Genomic DNA, 16,251 nt, shown 5'->3' with positions numbered 1-16,251 from the left:
CTTTCAGCTTGTTTAGTATATGTAAAAACTTCAATGTGCACAGTCTGGGCACATTGGAAGGATTCAAAGAATAATGGGTCATCTGGTTGACTGGGAGCCAGGATCAGGTCACGTGTGGAGCATAATATTGAGTTCGGGATTGAAAGGGCATACTTGTTGGTGACTTTCTTCCAGCAGGAGAGTGAGTGCAAGATTCCTTACATCACCTGTCCTTTTAAAGAGCCAACTCCAGACACTCTGCTAAGATATACTATAATCCAAAAAGTGTTTTTTGATTAATTGCTTAAGAGAAAATGCTTGATCTATTGGATTAGCATCAAAGTTCGATTAGCGACAAAGTATTATATTTTATACAAGATCCCCATGTTAGGACAATATCGTTGCAACTGTACTAATCTTTTATAATTGGAATTTGTCAAGGACTTATATCTGTAGGGCTCTCAGCCAAAAGTACACATGATTTTGTACAGACGTGCTCACCATTTGCTGCCTCATTCTATGCACCTCCTGGTGCAATGTCTGGGTTATCTCTTACTGGAAAATCCCCGTATCTGAATTCCCCTGCAGGAGCAGATTTGGGCACATCAGCATGTTAGTACTCATCATGATAAGTTCAACACTCATGGGTAACTTGTTTCACTTTTGCATTGCCTGTTATGGAATTTAATAACTGATCGTGTGATTCTGTCAGGATCTTTTCAGTGTTTTCTGACTATACATTGCACATTACTCTGGTTTTAACATTCAACACTGGTTACCCCTTGCATTGACCCCTGGCTATGCTACTTTCTTTACTCCATTGAAGCTATTCCACTCAACTGCATACTATGCTTAGTCACTATACATGTAACCCCACAAAAATTTGTTTAGTTTTGGATCAATTCTGATTTTTATTTATTTTGGGGTTTTTTGGATTTCGGATTCGAAATTCGATTTGGTTCATTATTTTGGATCTATTTGGATGGATTTCTTTAATTAAAAATGAACTTAATTATTGGAGGTTTTTTTGGAAATTTTAGTTCTGACACCATGTGCTCTCCTACTGCTCTTATTAACTCTCTCTACTCCACAACAAGAAGTCAAATGACCGTGTCTGTAATGCAACCCCTAACAGCCCAAAAAAATCTGATTGGCCAGAGAACAGTCACTTGTCTGATTTAGTTTCATTTTGACAGATGGATCTGAATTTTTGTTAAATGAACATTTGGATTCGTTTGCATTCAAATTCAGAAATTGGCCGAATTTAACGAAATTCGTACAAAGATCCATTTGGAACTAAATGAAATCTACATGTCTATTAGTCACACCCCGACCTTAAACTAGCTGGTTACTAGTGGCTGGTACTTTCCTTAACCTGTCCTGTCCTTACACAAGTAAGGCGGTCTCAGGAATCACGAGCTGGGAGTTTCTGCCTCTCAGGTGCTGTGATGAAATCGAAGATTGAGTGTTCTGCGCTATGGAACAGACCAAAAAGGAGAAGGGTCCCAAAGAATAAGGGTTAACCACAAGCTGCTGGAACTACTAGACAGACCTAGCCATTCCTTGATAAAGTCAGGTGACAAAACGAGTCGGGAGGCAGGGCTGGTGTTTAGGACACATCCACAGTCTAAGTAATACTGGCTTCATAGTGGACTAGCCAGGAAACGCTCCCGGAAGCAATCCAAGGGCACCTTACTACGATTAGGGCGGCTTCCATTACCGGGATACCAACATCTCTTTTGGGACCAGGACTGAAAGTGCACTGCAAGATCCCACGGAAGGACGGAGTGAAGATCATCCCCTTTCGGCTACTACGGTGAAAGAGAAAGCTGATCCCTTCCCGGCATCTGGTGAGTGTAAGCCCTACGGGGACCCATTGTCTCTCCGATACATCATCCCCCAGGATACGATCATTTTGGATCCATTCATCCGAGTCTTGGTCTTTTTAAGACTGAAATACCTCTGGACATTATCTAACTTTTTTAGGACTGATTGTCCATTTGTTTTAAGGTTTAGGACACACTCACGACACATTACTGCACTTTTACTAGTGTACCATAGATGACGATAGGTGCAGATATGTGTATACTAACACACGGATAAAATCACGAACACACGGTTTAGTATGTAAATATATTTATTCACATTTATTTAAACATTTTTATCAACTTATATAGACATTTCATTCATTGCTGATATAATTCATTATTTAGCCATTTTTTGTTCATTTTTTGTTCATTTCATTTACACATAATTTCATATTTGCTTTATTGTTCACAAAAGGATGGTCACTTTGTTTATCTAGAGATATATATTTAGTTATATATTTATTCATTTATATTTTATACATATCCCTATACTATTCACCAACAATTATTGTGTTTCCACCATACACTAGGAGACCCATAGCGCTTACTATTTTAAAACCAAGCTGTGATGAAATCCACGTACTCCAAAACTGATGGCTTGATGAGAGCCTATCCCTATTCGGCTCGTATGTCTGAATATTCTCTTCTATCTTTTGCTGCATTCAATCCTAGATGTTTAGAGTAAGTTTTTTTTGTACATTTGTCTAACACCACACAAATTTGCAAAATTGGTGTGTGTGTGCAGAAAATATGTATACAGTACATAGTCAAGCTTGACACACATACTTCCAACTATGTTTGACTATTGTGGTAGATGTGTTAATTATTTTGATTCATTCATATACAATTTGTTGTGTTGTGAAATGTCTGTTCCTTGATTATGGATTACATATAACATACAAATTTGCACAGGAATGGTTAACATTTTACTTTTTTATAATTATTATTGTTATAATTATAATTTCATTATTTTAAGTATACTAGTGTAATGAAAGAAGTGCAGTTCTTGCAGTGAATATAACACCTTTCTTATTATAGCTTCCATGTGACAAATTATATGTCATTTGGGATACACAGAGCCAACAATGCTGTGCCCAAATCATTGACTATACATTACAATACATGTGTTCATTCATCAGAGCTTGGTGAACAACTAATTATATACTTTGAGCTTCATACCTAGAGCATTATAAGTATGGATGTACTTTACATTGCAGCTCACCCAAGACTTGGGTCTATTGAATTTTCTTAGGATGTTATTGAATGCGACTGAGAAAGTCTTATTGGGTCTAAGCCATGTAGTTGTCAATTACTTAGTGCCATAAAGAGATATTTTTGGAGCTAGAATCCTCCCTACGATGTACAATGTACGATGTACATGTACTGATGTACGATGTACTAACATAATTAGTAGTAGTAATGATAATGTGAAACTGATTTATAACAGTTTTGAAATAATGGAATCATTAGGAATGTCAATTTTCTGTTTTGTGTTTGGAATGTTTGTCATTTTTCATCACATTATGAATTTTAAATTGTCCATCATTTACTAAGCAACACTGAGTAAATATGCTATATGACGCATGTTTAGTTGCTAAGCAACTGAAGAAATGTGCAAAATTCAGCAGGTTTGACTAGTACTAATTGTAACCTTAGTTGCATTAAGGAAGCTTATTTATTTTTACATTTTAAAGCATTTCTTTATAATGCACCAATGCATCTTTCTTTTATAGTACCAGATACAAAAACATCAATATAGTGGCTCAAGCATATATTCATCATGTAAACGCTTCATGGAAATAATAAGCTGGGTTGATTCCTTTTTTTGAAATCATAAATAACCTGTTTAGGTACATCTCAAGGTACAGAAAGTGTGCAGGAAAAAACAGAAAGTATTTGCCAGCTGCCACCCATTACACACACAAAAATGAAGAAGCCTTAAAACACTGCAGTAATGCTTTTTTTTTAAATTTACCAATTTACCAAGTTTGACCTGTGAAGCAAGCTCTCAGTGTTGAGAAAATTCGACATCCCCTTTCCACCACATCCTACAATACAACCCTTTTTCCTGAGCACCCTAAGCTCAAAGGTTCATTATTGTTAAATGGAAAGGCTATTTTTTTATCGCAGGCTATTTTTTGGTCGCAGTCAGATACAGCTTGGGTCTATGTTCCTATCCCCTCAGTTTAAAGTACTATTTAACGCTCTAATCAAATCCTCCATTCAATACTCCATTTTATTATATTTTAAAAAAATGTTTACTCGTATACAGCCCAGCAGCATTTCTCCAAACTTCCAGTTGGGAAGCATAAATAACTCAAGTCACTTAATAACACTCAGTAGGCTAGTCAGGTTGAGGGCACATTGTGGAATGGCATAAATCTTTATATAGAGGGCACTGCCAATCACATAAGATACGAGGGAGTAGAAGTCACTGGAGCCCATCATTACTGAGGGTAACATGTTGGCACTTTCAGTTTGGCCACACAACCATGTAGTCCCGGAGCATGCATGACAAGATTACACTGGGCCTGTAGGGAGTCCATACATCTCTTGCATTGTCTCCCTTGAGGCAGAAGTAGTTTTCTTGCCAAAACAAAAGCATTTTCTGCAGGAAAAAAATCAAAACACGCAAAAAACAGGGTAAACACTAAGAGCTATAGTTTAATAAATAATTTTGTTGTATAAAGGTTAACATTTTAAGTTTATCACTCAAGATCATAGAATGTTAAATGCTTTGGAAATTTTTAATTGTTACATGTTTCTCACACAGATTGTAAAGAGTGTAGTCTGAGCTCACTTACATTCATAATGTCTTTTGGTAGTAGATTGCATCTGTTCTGATACCATGTTCTGTTACAATATTAATCTTTTTCTAAAGGCTTTTCATCTTAATACTGTAGACTTTGCAGGATTTTTGGACTGTCAGTCAGGGTAAGAGGAAACTCTTAAATTGTGGACTGAAGATAACTCCTTTACTGAATATGTTGCAGGAGCAGGTTAATAATAGGAACACAACAGGGACGTGCGGTCAGGGGAGGCAGGGGGAGGCAGAGCCTCACCTAGTATTATGGAGGTAAAAGCTGTCAGCTTCAAGTCTTTGTCAGTTTCAAGGTTCTCCGGCTTTTGACAGGTAGTTAGGTCACACAGCAGCGGGCTTCCCCTCTGCTTGTGTAACCTAACTTGGTGAGGCAAGAGCTGTCACAGCCTCTACTCTATGTTAGAGGCCTGAGGTCTGTGGATGGCTTGGACCAATGGTGAGGCGCTATTGGTCCAAGCTGTCCAATCAAAAAAAATAAAAAATGGTGAGCACATCGATCTCGATGCCTCAACAGTGACGAGCAAGTGAGGGACAGGGAGGACCCTCCCTGTCTCTTCCCTTCCTCCTCCCCACACAGCTTGGTTACCGAGATGGGTAGGAGCTTCGGTGGGACAGGGTAGAGCTTCGGCAGGCTGTGGGATGTCTCAACCAGCACAGAAGGCACAGCACATCACTGGAACACAATATGAAAAACACATTTACATTCTTACGGTATTAAAGCTTTACTCTAAATGTGACTTAGTGCTTCTTAAAGCTTTTAGTGGCAGCATACTCTACCCCTCTACCCTATTGTTCTCATATAAGTTTAAAATGTTTTACCTTTATTAATAGCCCTCAATGAAAAATTCTTGAACATATTATTGACGCAGTTTCATAAATATTTGTGGGGAAACGTAAAGCCAAGATGTACTAAGGCTATTCTACTGAAGCATAAAACAGTGTAAGGCATAGGTCTTTCAAACTTTAAAGACTACTATATAGCTTCTATCATGGACCAACTTACACACTGATTCCAACTATCTAAAGAAATCTGTGGAGCTTGACTGAGCAGAAACTAATGTCATGCCATCAAACAGTATATATTAGCCACAACTGTGCTTACTTATCATGCACCAATGGACTATGAATCCACCTCTGCCTCTTTTCACGTTTGGCTTTCTTGAATGTACTGGGTGTCTTTTCAAGATACAATGTGGCGTAGATGATAATGACTTGGAGAGGCAGTTGTTATGTGCTAAAAAGCGAAATAGAGTGAGCGAAATAGAGTGTTATAGGCATTTAAAGAAAAATCTTTGGGTAAAAAATATGAGAGGGCTGCTATTTATTTACCACCAACTGAAAATGCTATAAAATGCTATATGTACTACCACAGCAGCCTGTTTATATTGAATGTTTTATGTATTTAGTTTCTTCCCTTTTAGGGATAAGGTTCAACTATGATGCTACTATGGATTCATGGCAATTTGCAAATGTTTGGCCAAAAAATGTGCAGATTTGCAGACCGAAATAAGGAGAATCAAATTATGCCAAGCATAACCTTGTCCCTGGTCAGCTGAGTCACGGGAGCAAAATATTTAAACAAATGGATAGCAAAGCCTCCTTTCTTTAAAGAGAGGGCTTACAGCTGACATATTATTGATGTTTGTTGAATCTGTAAGAGAGCTGACAATTATGAGTAGGGAACAATACTCACTGCAAGCAGAAGTATAAATGTATGCATTATAATGTAATGTATTATTGATGTATTCTATATTGAATATGGGAGACACCTTTGTGTTTGACCATAGTTTTCATTTCCCTTCCTCCCCACAACCTTTCCACCCATCTTATTTTCTTTTCTCCATTCCTTTACTCCTTTTTTTGTTTTTGCTTTTTTTTGTATTGCATTATATTTTTCTAAGATGTGGTAATGTTTTTGTCTTTGTATTTTTAAATATTTAAAAATCTAAGTAAAATATACTTCATTAAAAAAGGGCAAGAGATAAAGTCCCTTGGATTAATGAGGTCCGGACAAGACATGCAGTCCCAGGATTACATCTTACAGAGACACTGTCATCAAGAAATACTTGTCAGGCTTCTCACATAAATAAAATACCTACAATTATTATTTAATGATGCTGCCCTTGTATAGGAACTCATTATGCCCTTTGTCAGTAACAGAGATATAATTTTCTTTAACCTCTGACATTTGCAGACAGCCGTGCTGCTCCTTTTTCCCCCCTGCTGGTCCACCAGTGTGTCTGGCTGCTGCCTGTAAGGCCTCCAGTACTCTGTAAGAGGCAGTAGGGAATAGACTGAGTTTTCTCTGCCTCTGTCTACCATTGGAACTCACTACTGTCACTGATAATATGCAGACACTATCCCAGACAATTTCAGGCATTAGAAGCTTCACAGGCATAATCTAGACACCTTTGTAAAATAAGGGACAGCATGTGGCCTACTATAGAAAGCCTCTGACCCTCCTAAAAGTGTCAGTGGTAAGAAACTTTGGGGCTATTACTGACGAAAGACATAATGAATTGCTATAGCAAAGAAAGCATCAGTAAGTGCTCATTTCAAATATTTTATATTTGTGAGCAGTCTGAAAAGTGGTACCTGAAGACAATGGGGGTGATTTACTAACCTAAACACACGCACGCACCAGGTGCGTGTGATTTTCACACAGCAAAGCGTATTTATCAACCAAAAAGTCTCTAAAAGCATATTTCCACTAATGCCATATATGGAAAAATCATGCACATGATGCATATATAATGCTGCTTCACAGTTTAGACAAAAATGGTTAGCTCATGCATTTACATTCCTGCATTCATCAACGCAAGCAACACAACATAGAGCTAATTTACACAACATCACCTTGTAATTCATGCTTGGCTTTGCTAAACACACCTGCTGGGTGTGTACACACTACAAAGGTGTTTAGATTCCACCCATAGATCATGCTGGGAGGGAACACACTACAGAGGTGTATAGATGTTCGTGGTGTGTTTATAAGGTTAGTAAATCAACCCCAATGTCTCTTAAAGGACCATGCTGCTGGATAAACCAATGTGGTGTTTTACATTTATAGTTGTTCACAGTGGTGCAATATGATATTACCAATGACACGGTATCATACAGGTTGGGTGCTATATTTATTCTTTCATAATGGTTCTGGTTGCAGACCATTGGTGCAGCACCTTTGTTTTTCAAGCAGACTTGCATGTAAGACAGAATATATGATATGGTATGATTTTATTGATAGGATTGATCAAATACACTAGTGAGCTATGAAGCAAAATCAGAAGTTTCCCATTTTTGATTTATGATTGGGATACATGTATAAATGTTAAAAATAAGATCTTATTATTTATTCTTTGTATTGATTTATGATACATAATTTGAAATGTTATGAGCATGAAAAAGTAAATCAGAAAGATCAGACAAGGGTGGGTCCCTTAGCTAGCTAAGAGTTCAAGGGGTAGAAATTCAGAGGGGCTTATGTATTAAATATGAAGTAGAGCAATTAGTGTATATTCAGTTCTAGCCTTTACCTTGTTTAATTTGTCTATAAAGTAAGAGGGAAACCTGTTTGGCATTTGTGCGCAATAGCAGTTTTCATACTGCTTTTTTGCAGATTCCATTATATTGGTCTCAATATGCATCTAGGAACTCACCTTTGGGGGCCTGGGGCAAATGCCTCTTTGGCCCTCATTTAAAATAATCCTGTAAGTTAGAACTGGACAGTGTGAAGAACTTAATAGGGTGACAAAATAGCTGTGGGGATGGTTCCTTTGAGGCTTCTGGAACCACAAATATATTTTGGTGCACTTTTCGAAGTCTGTAGAATTTAGCAGGATATTAAATAGCTTTGGGGACAGTTCCAAGAGCGGTTTTGGGAGCATATTGTGATGATAACCATTTTCATGAACTTTACAGAGTTTTTAGAGTCTGGTGTTATTTTTACTTTGTTGCTAAAACTAATTGTATACATACTGTGGAAGCAGCATGTTATTTTGTCATTTTGTCATTGCATTTAGAAGAATTTAGAAGCAACAGGCTATTCAATAAGGTAGGGAAAAGTGCAAAGCAGAAATACAAACTACAGTTGCCCATAGGAACTAAGAAAGATTAAATATTTGATCACTAATAACATTATTTTGATTAATGTAGGTTACTTGCTATACCTTGCCCTGGCTCCTTGGTTTACTGAATAAATCTGAAAAGGGCCCATATGGTAACATCCCAGTATGTTTCAGGCACTGTGGTATATTTAGAAACAACTTGCAGGGCCGTTTGCCCTGTGAATATCTGTAAACGATTGCTTTATGCAAATGAATGCCCAAACAAACATTCTTTAGTAATTTTCTCTAAAAATGCAATGAATTTAGATAGAGTAAATGGAGCATTGGAAATAAGTATGCCTCTCAGTGTTATCTAGTGGCCATAAGGCAGAATTACATGTAACAAAAAAATAGAAAATGCATTGCCTTATAAAGAAGCAACTAAAGAATGTTAGTTTTGCCATATATCTGCACAGAATGAATGTTCACAGATATTCACAGGGTGAAGGGCCCTGCAGATAGTTTATAAATAGACTCCTAAGACTGGATTTCATTCAGTGGTCTGCAGATAGGTATGTGGAGTTTTTTCAATCAGAGCAGTGAGCAGTGTACAGTTTTTTCAGTCCTGGCCTGAAAAAGTGCTGCTAACCTATGTATAGAATTTACTGTCATTAGCTCTTATTCAGTAAGCTCTAACACTTATCTGAAGACCACTGAAGAAAATCAATTCATAGCAAATCCTTTGCTGAATGAATGGGTTTACCTGATGATATATCAGACTATCAGTTACACTTCATAAATCCAGAGCCACTGTTAGACTGACCATTAAACCTAACAAAGTATTCCTCAGTGGGCCTTCGTAGCAAGAGGAACATATCTGATAGAAATAACAAATAGGTTTAAATACCTTTTAAAATACCTTTCAGGTCAAATAGCAAGAGAATTACTGTAAGTTTAGTTATTTTAAGTCAGTTTGTGTTTAGTCATAGTTTGTACAGTGAATATTTTTATTCCTACAGTGGGCACATATACAATAACTTCATATATACTGCATCATCAATCTGAGACATGTTTATTGTGATTTTTTTTTATTTAAAAAATTTACAGTAATTCTAAAAATACATTATTAAAGTAACACTAAACTGAGGCGTTGAAAAGCATCTCAACTAATAACAAAAATGTAACTTATCTGTGTATCACTCAGCTGTAGATCCTCAAATCATCTCATGCTGACACTGTCCTTCCTTCTGGAGTGTGGCTACTTTTGTTCCACAAGGTCCCTGCGTGTGTTGTAAAGTAAACCCTGCTCCAAGCTTGCTCCCATAATGGACTACAATCTCGATACAATCTAGTAAACTAAACGTGAGATTGTAGTCTATCATGGAAGTGAGCTTGGAGCCACCCTTTCAGAAGGAAGGACAGTGTCAGCATGAATTCAGAGATGATTTGATGATCCACAGCCGAATGATACACAAAAAGGATACATTTTTGTTAATAGTTAAGGTACTTGAATGCATTTTTATGATTTAACTCCTGAGTTTAGTGTTACTTTAAGTTTCAGTTTTAAAGTAACAGTTCTTTCTTCTGTTATCCATTTTTTTAAATCTATAAGCAGAGGACTACACCTGCACCATTACACATAAAATGTATCAAACAATTTCACATGTATGTTGGTTTCCATGCACAATATTGTAAGAGCTATTCCTGCTTATGAAAGATATAAATGAATTAGGTCGCCATTAATCAGACCAGCGTACATGTGTCAGCACTTTACAGCAGGATGTATTTACTACTGAGAAAATCACTTTGTAAATTGAACAGCCTCCATCCTGCTGGGGAGGGGAGCAGGCGCAATGTTTTAGCCAGGCTCTGTGTTGACTTGTTTCGGTTTTTACATCTCATCTGCAATTAATCCTATTAGAATGCTGTCCTAAACATGTCTGCCAACAAATTGCAACAAAATGAGGTGGCAATACCTTCATTTTACAACGCATGCTAGCAAAACAACCACCTAATTAAAGGGTTATTACCATCAACAGCTCTTGGTATGATTACTACCAAAGTTGTATAAATAACATAAAATGTTTATTAGGACCATAAAAAATGTTAATATTAAAACATTTAAAAGAAATATAAACCAGTGTGGACCATTATTGTTCAGTATAGAATGTACTAGAGTTTCCTACGTCTTCCTTTTAATTGTCAGAAAAAAACTTTCATACTTTTATTTTTATTATTATTTATATAATTTTATACTTTAGTTGCAGCCTTTCCTAGAATTGTGTATTCAGTAACTCCAGATACTTGGGGTGTAGAATCATAGATGCCAGTTTTTTCCTTAAATATACAAGAATTGCAAAGGAACAACAGTTTTGTTGGGCATGTTTTCTTTCACCCACATCTACATGTATATCAAAGATGTTCCCGGAATTGCTTCACAACATATACAGCTGCAAATGTTATCATACTGCATGTATATACAGATATATATTAAGGTATATATTATCCATCTAGAGTAGGCACTTCTTCTTCAAATGGTAACTGATCCCACATTTGATCAATAATTATATCAAATTTTTATCTAAAATGTATGCCAATAGATTGAATACATTTCTAGGTACTTATATACATCAGGATCAAGTAGGCTTCATTTTGGGAAGGCGGGGCCCGGATCAGGTCAGGAGGGCTATCAACCTCATCTCATTACTTAATCATTGTTGGGATGGCGATCCTCCTCAAAAAGCATTCGACTCGGTCTCTTGGGAATATCTGTTGCAGTTGCTCAAGACTTGGGGCGTTGGACCCTATTTTCTACATATAATCCAAGTATTGTACTCTTCACCCTCAGCACAGGTATGCTTCCAGGCCTATATGTTAGATCCCATTCTAATCCGCAGAGGCACAAGACAGGGATGCCCCCTATCGCCACTTTTATTCGCTCTCGCAATTGAACCTCTGGCTATGTTGTTCCAAGGTAGCTTAGACATTAAAGGAATTAAATGCCAGTCTGAAGAACACAAATACGCTCTGTTCGCAGATGATATGCTATTATTTGTGACCTCTCCTCTTGTGTCATTGCCTAACATTATGACACTTTTGGAACTTTTCACTGATTTCAGGTCTCCGAGTCAATGCTTCTAAGTCTGTGGCTCTCAACATCAACCTCCCTCCAGAACTGTGGTTGGGCCTTAGGAGTTCCTTCCCATTTGAATGGCGTTCGGATTTTCTCCAGTATCTTGGGGTGAAACTCACCCCCTCGTATGCCCAATTATATCTCACAAACTATCCCCCTCTCTATAAACTCCTTAGAGAAGATATGATTAGATGGTCCCCTTACAATTTATCTTGGATGGGCCGTATCCACTCAATTAGAATTACTATATTTCCCAAAATGTTATATTACTTCAGGGCCTTGACCAATCCCGATACAACGGGTGGAACTCATCAAATTTCAAAAGTTTATTTTCAAATTTATTTGGGGTGACAAACGTGCAAGAATCTCGCAAGATACTCTTTTCAAATCTAGATTTCAAGGGGGTCTAGGTGTACCCAATTTGCTGTTTTATTATCGGGCTGCACAGCTGTCACAACTCTCCTCTATATATCGGGAGGCAGTAATCCCAGATTGGGCTAAGATAGAAACTACCTCGCTTAAGGACATTTCTATCGAAGTCCTAAAATGGATGACCTTTAAGCAAAGGCCAAAGATATTGGCTCCCACTTTGTCGCATTCTATGGTCCTCTGGGATCAGTTACGTGGCAAAGAAAGCATAACCTCCTCCCACACCCCCCTTGCACCACTGTTCAACAACCCAAATTTTGTACCAGGACTCTAGCCTAAAGCTTTCCAATGGTGGATTGACAAAAGCCTTTATAGAATCGGAGACTTTGTTAAGTTTCATAAACCAATTTCTGTCTCTTATTGTCTAAATATAATCTCGCCCAGTTTTTCGGTGGTGGAATAGGTGAAGAATTCCAACGCTTTCATTTTTTGGTGTAACTGTATTTTATTTTGAAGGCATGCTTAAATACAATTAAATAAAAATTATTAAATCAAAACAATCTAAAATATAAACAATCAACTTCCCCCCCTCAGCGGGCCACGGTAAAATTATCAAACGTTGACCGGTCCGCGGCGATAAAAAGGTTGGGGAGCACTGGACTAAGGGACTGCTTAACGTATCCCTACTAGAGGCTAACTATAAGGTCCTCTGTCAATGGTACTGAGTACCAGCTAAGTTGGCGACCATGTTCCCAGGATCCAGTGCTTTATGCTTCAGAGAATGCAATCAACAGGGCACTATGATTCATGTTTGGTGGGAGTGTCCAAAATTGCGTCCGTTCTGGAATAAGTTTTTTGCCCTGCTCTTCAGCATTCTCCGGACTCATGTCCCGAGAGATCCACAGCATTTACTGCTAAATAAACCGGTTCCGGGTATTTCTGAGGCACAGGGCAAACTCTTGTCATTTTTCTACTTAGTGGCCAAGACTTCAATCGCGCGCTCCTGGAAAACCGAAAGGGTACCATTCTCTATGGTACGGTCTAAATTAAATTGGATAATGATCCACGAGAAACTATATAGTATTTTGCAAGACAGATATATGAATTTCGAAGCAATATGGGAGCCATGGTTGACATATCAAAAGATTTTAAATCTTTCGGGCACACAGGATATCTACCGCTCTGGAAATCTGAACCTTAGGAATCTGCAACTTTTTCTACTTTTCTTTCTTCTTGTTATTTTCTGCTAATTGAACAGTATTTCAATTTTTTTTATTATTGATTGGTGGAAGGGGTAATCCATTCCACCACAAGAAACTACCATGTGTAGACATAGCGAGGAACAGCAATATTTGTATTGTTAAGAGAACAATTATATAGGACCTCCTGCCCCCAGTTATTATATAGTTATATGGGCTCTTGTAGTTTAACTATGCATAGCTAACGGAACCACTAAGGCCTTAAATACTTTTAAGAGGGGGGGGGGGTACTGTGTCGATATTAAAGACAACCAGATAATTGGCTATGATGCACATTATATTTGACTGTAACAAATTATTTCTGTATAAAAATGGAAAACCAAAAACCAATAAATACTTTGAAACACAGAAAACAAAACGGAACAGAGTTCCATTTTAACGGATCAGAGGTAATCTGATGTAAATGGACACATGTCCCCTTACATCTGACTCCCCATAAAGCTAACATGGGTCCAGTAACTGGATGGAGAAGAACGTCACAGTAGTGACATCCATTCCTTACTGCTCCAATCAGTAGGGGATCTGCGCCCGTCTGAAAATGGCTTAATGTGATATGTGGTATGTGAAATTAATCTCTCCCCTATGGAGGAAGTCTTTAAGGAAAACACAATTTCTGATCTTACAATAGTTCTGTGACTTTCCATAAAAGCAACCCTGTAGAATATTGTTGCAGCTCTTGCAAGCATTTAATTATTTAGTTCTTTCTACCAAACTGATTTTGCAACAGTAACTATGTAATTTTTATTCTGCCAAAAAATCTTGAGAACTGCGCTTGTCCTAGAGTTTCTGGGTTTCTCTACCACACAGATGCTGTCACACTCTTCCATCTGCTCTTGTTCAAAATAAAAAATAAATACAAAATCAATAGTAAGAATTCTGAGGATACAAGTTGTTTTTGTTTTTTTCACTGAACTCATTAGGTATATCCTTTTGCATAGTCACCTGATACACAAAACATGAAAGAGTGTTAAAGAATGTTAAAAACATTCAGATAAAAACAGCTCAGATTATTTTCTCCTAAATGCGACCCAGTTTTCAATTTGACCATTACTTATTCATAACGTATAGTGTTTCATTCAAATGTATTTCTACTTAAAGATTTTTATGTGACTGTGATTAGATTATTGTAAATATATATTGTCAGCAAGTGTTATTAAACCACTTTTCAGCCTATAAAATGTGATTATATTTGTGGGAGAGGGTTGTAATGTTAATCCTTTTGCATACAGCTGTGTTCATTAAGAGTATTTGATACTAAAATGCTTTTTTTTCCCTTTAACCAGGATTTTTACCAAAGGTAAATGCAGTATTTTGAAAAGGGGGTATCAAGCTCTATTTTTAACCAACTGAGCCTGAGTGCCATTTTAAATTGGCACAGGGACAGCGGGTATGTGTCTCGGTGCCCGTTCTGTCAGATTCTGGCTGGCATGTCAGCTAGAACTGCCAGCTGTCAGTATCTGCCAGTATAGAGCACTAAGCTCAGGAGTTAAAATGATTTGTGCCTGGGCTTCTGATCTTGCTACACAGTGCTCCACATGAGTTATTGCAGCAGATCACTGTAAACACAATACTTCTGCATTGTGTTTATATTTGAAATTAAGTGAAGACATAAATTATCTCACCGAACATCATCCTTGTATGGAGTATCAGGCAGAGCTGAAGGAGTCCTCCCCTGCCTCTCTCTGAAGCAGCAGCCTGAAATAGATCACTATTAGAAGTGATTTGTTAATGCACCGTTGCAAGGGGAGGGGGGTTAGACCAGATCTCCAATGACCAGATCCACATACCCCATAAACAAAACAAAATATAAAATGTTAAAAAAAGTAAACTTATCATGGGTATTTGTTATAAACCTCCAAATATAGGGGAGGAGGGAGAAGTCAATCTTCACTCCCATGATAACCTGCACCCCAAGGTACTTAAGGAACTAAGCCATGTTATATCTAGACCTTTATTCCTCATTTTTAAGGACTCCTTAATGACGGGTAGGATCCCCTGTGATTGGCGGAGGGCTACGGTAGTCCCAATATTCAAAAAGGGGGCTAGGTGCCAACCTGGGAACTATAGGCCGGTCAGTCTAACATCGGTAGTTTGTAAAATGCTAGAGGGTATAATAAAGGATTATCTGGTAGAATTTGTTCAGGAAAACGGGATAGTTAATGACAATCAGCATGGGTTCAGGAAAGATCGTTCCTGCCTGACTAACCTGCTAACTTTTTATGAGGGGGTGAGTAGAGATATGGACGGGGGGAAGCCGGTAGACGTGGTATATCTGGATTTCGCAAAGGCATTTGATACGGTACCACACAAGCTACAGTTAGAGCGGTTAGGGTCTGGAACTCACTGCCACAGGCAGTGATTTCAGCAAAAAACGTGTAATTGTTCAAGAAACTTTTGGACGATTTCTTAAGGGACCGTAATATACAGGGGTACAGTTACTCCTAGAATGAGATCCTAATAGGTTGGACTTGATGGACTAATGTCTTTATTCAACCTCAAATACTATGTAACTATGTAACTATGTAATGTAAAAAAATTACATATATTATTACATATAATGCATTTATTAAAAAATTCCCTTAGCAGATTTATCCTGACCAACAATGAACTCCCATGATCTGAATCACCATCCTACTAATTTGTTTCCTCACCAACCCGACTTAAACTTATCTAACTGTCATGCTAATAATTTACACAGGCCAATTATTTTTTCCAGTGACCGTCGCAATGAAGTTTTAATAGGATAAGCTGTTCTAAAGTGAAGTGCAAACCTTCACTT

This window comes from Nanorana parkeri, unplaced genomic scaffold, assembly GCF_000935625.1.
Source record: "Nanorana parkeri isolate BGI_ZX_2015 unplaced genomic scaffold, ASM93562v1 scaffold901, whole genome shotgun sequence".
Taxonomy (NCBI): domain Eukaryota; kingdom Metazoa; phylum Chordata; class Amphibia; order Anura; family Dicroglossidae; genus Nanorana; species Nanorana parkeri.
Note: the sequence above shows the minus strand (reverse complement) of the source record.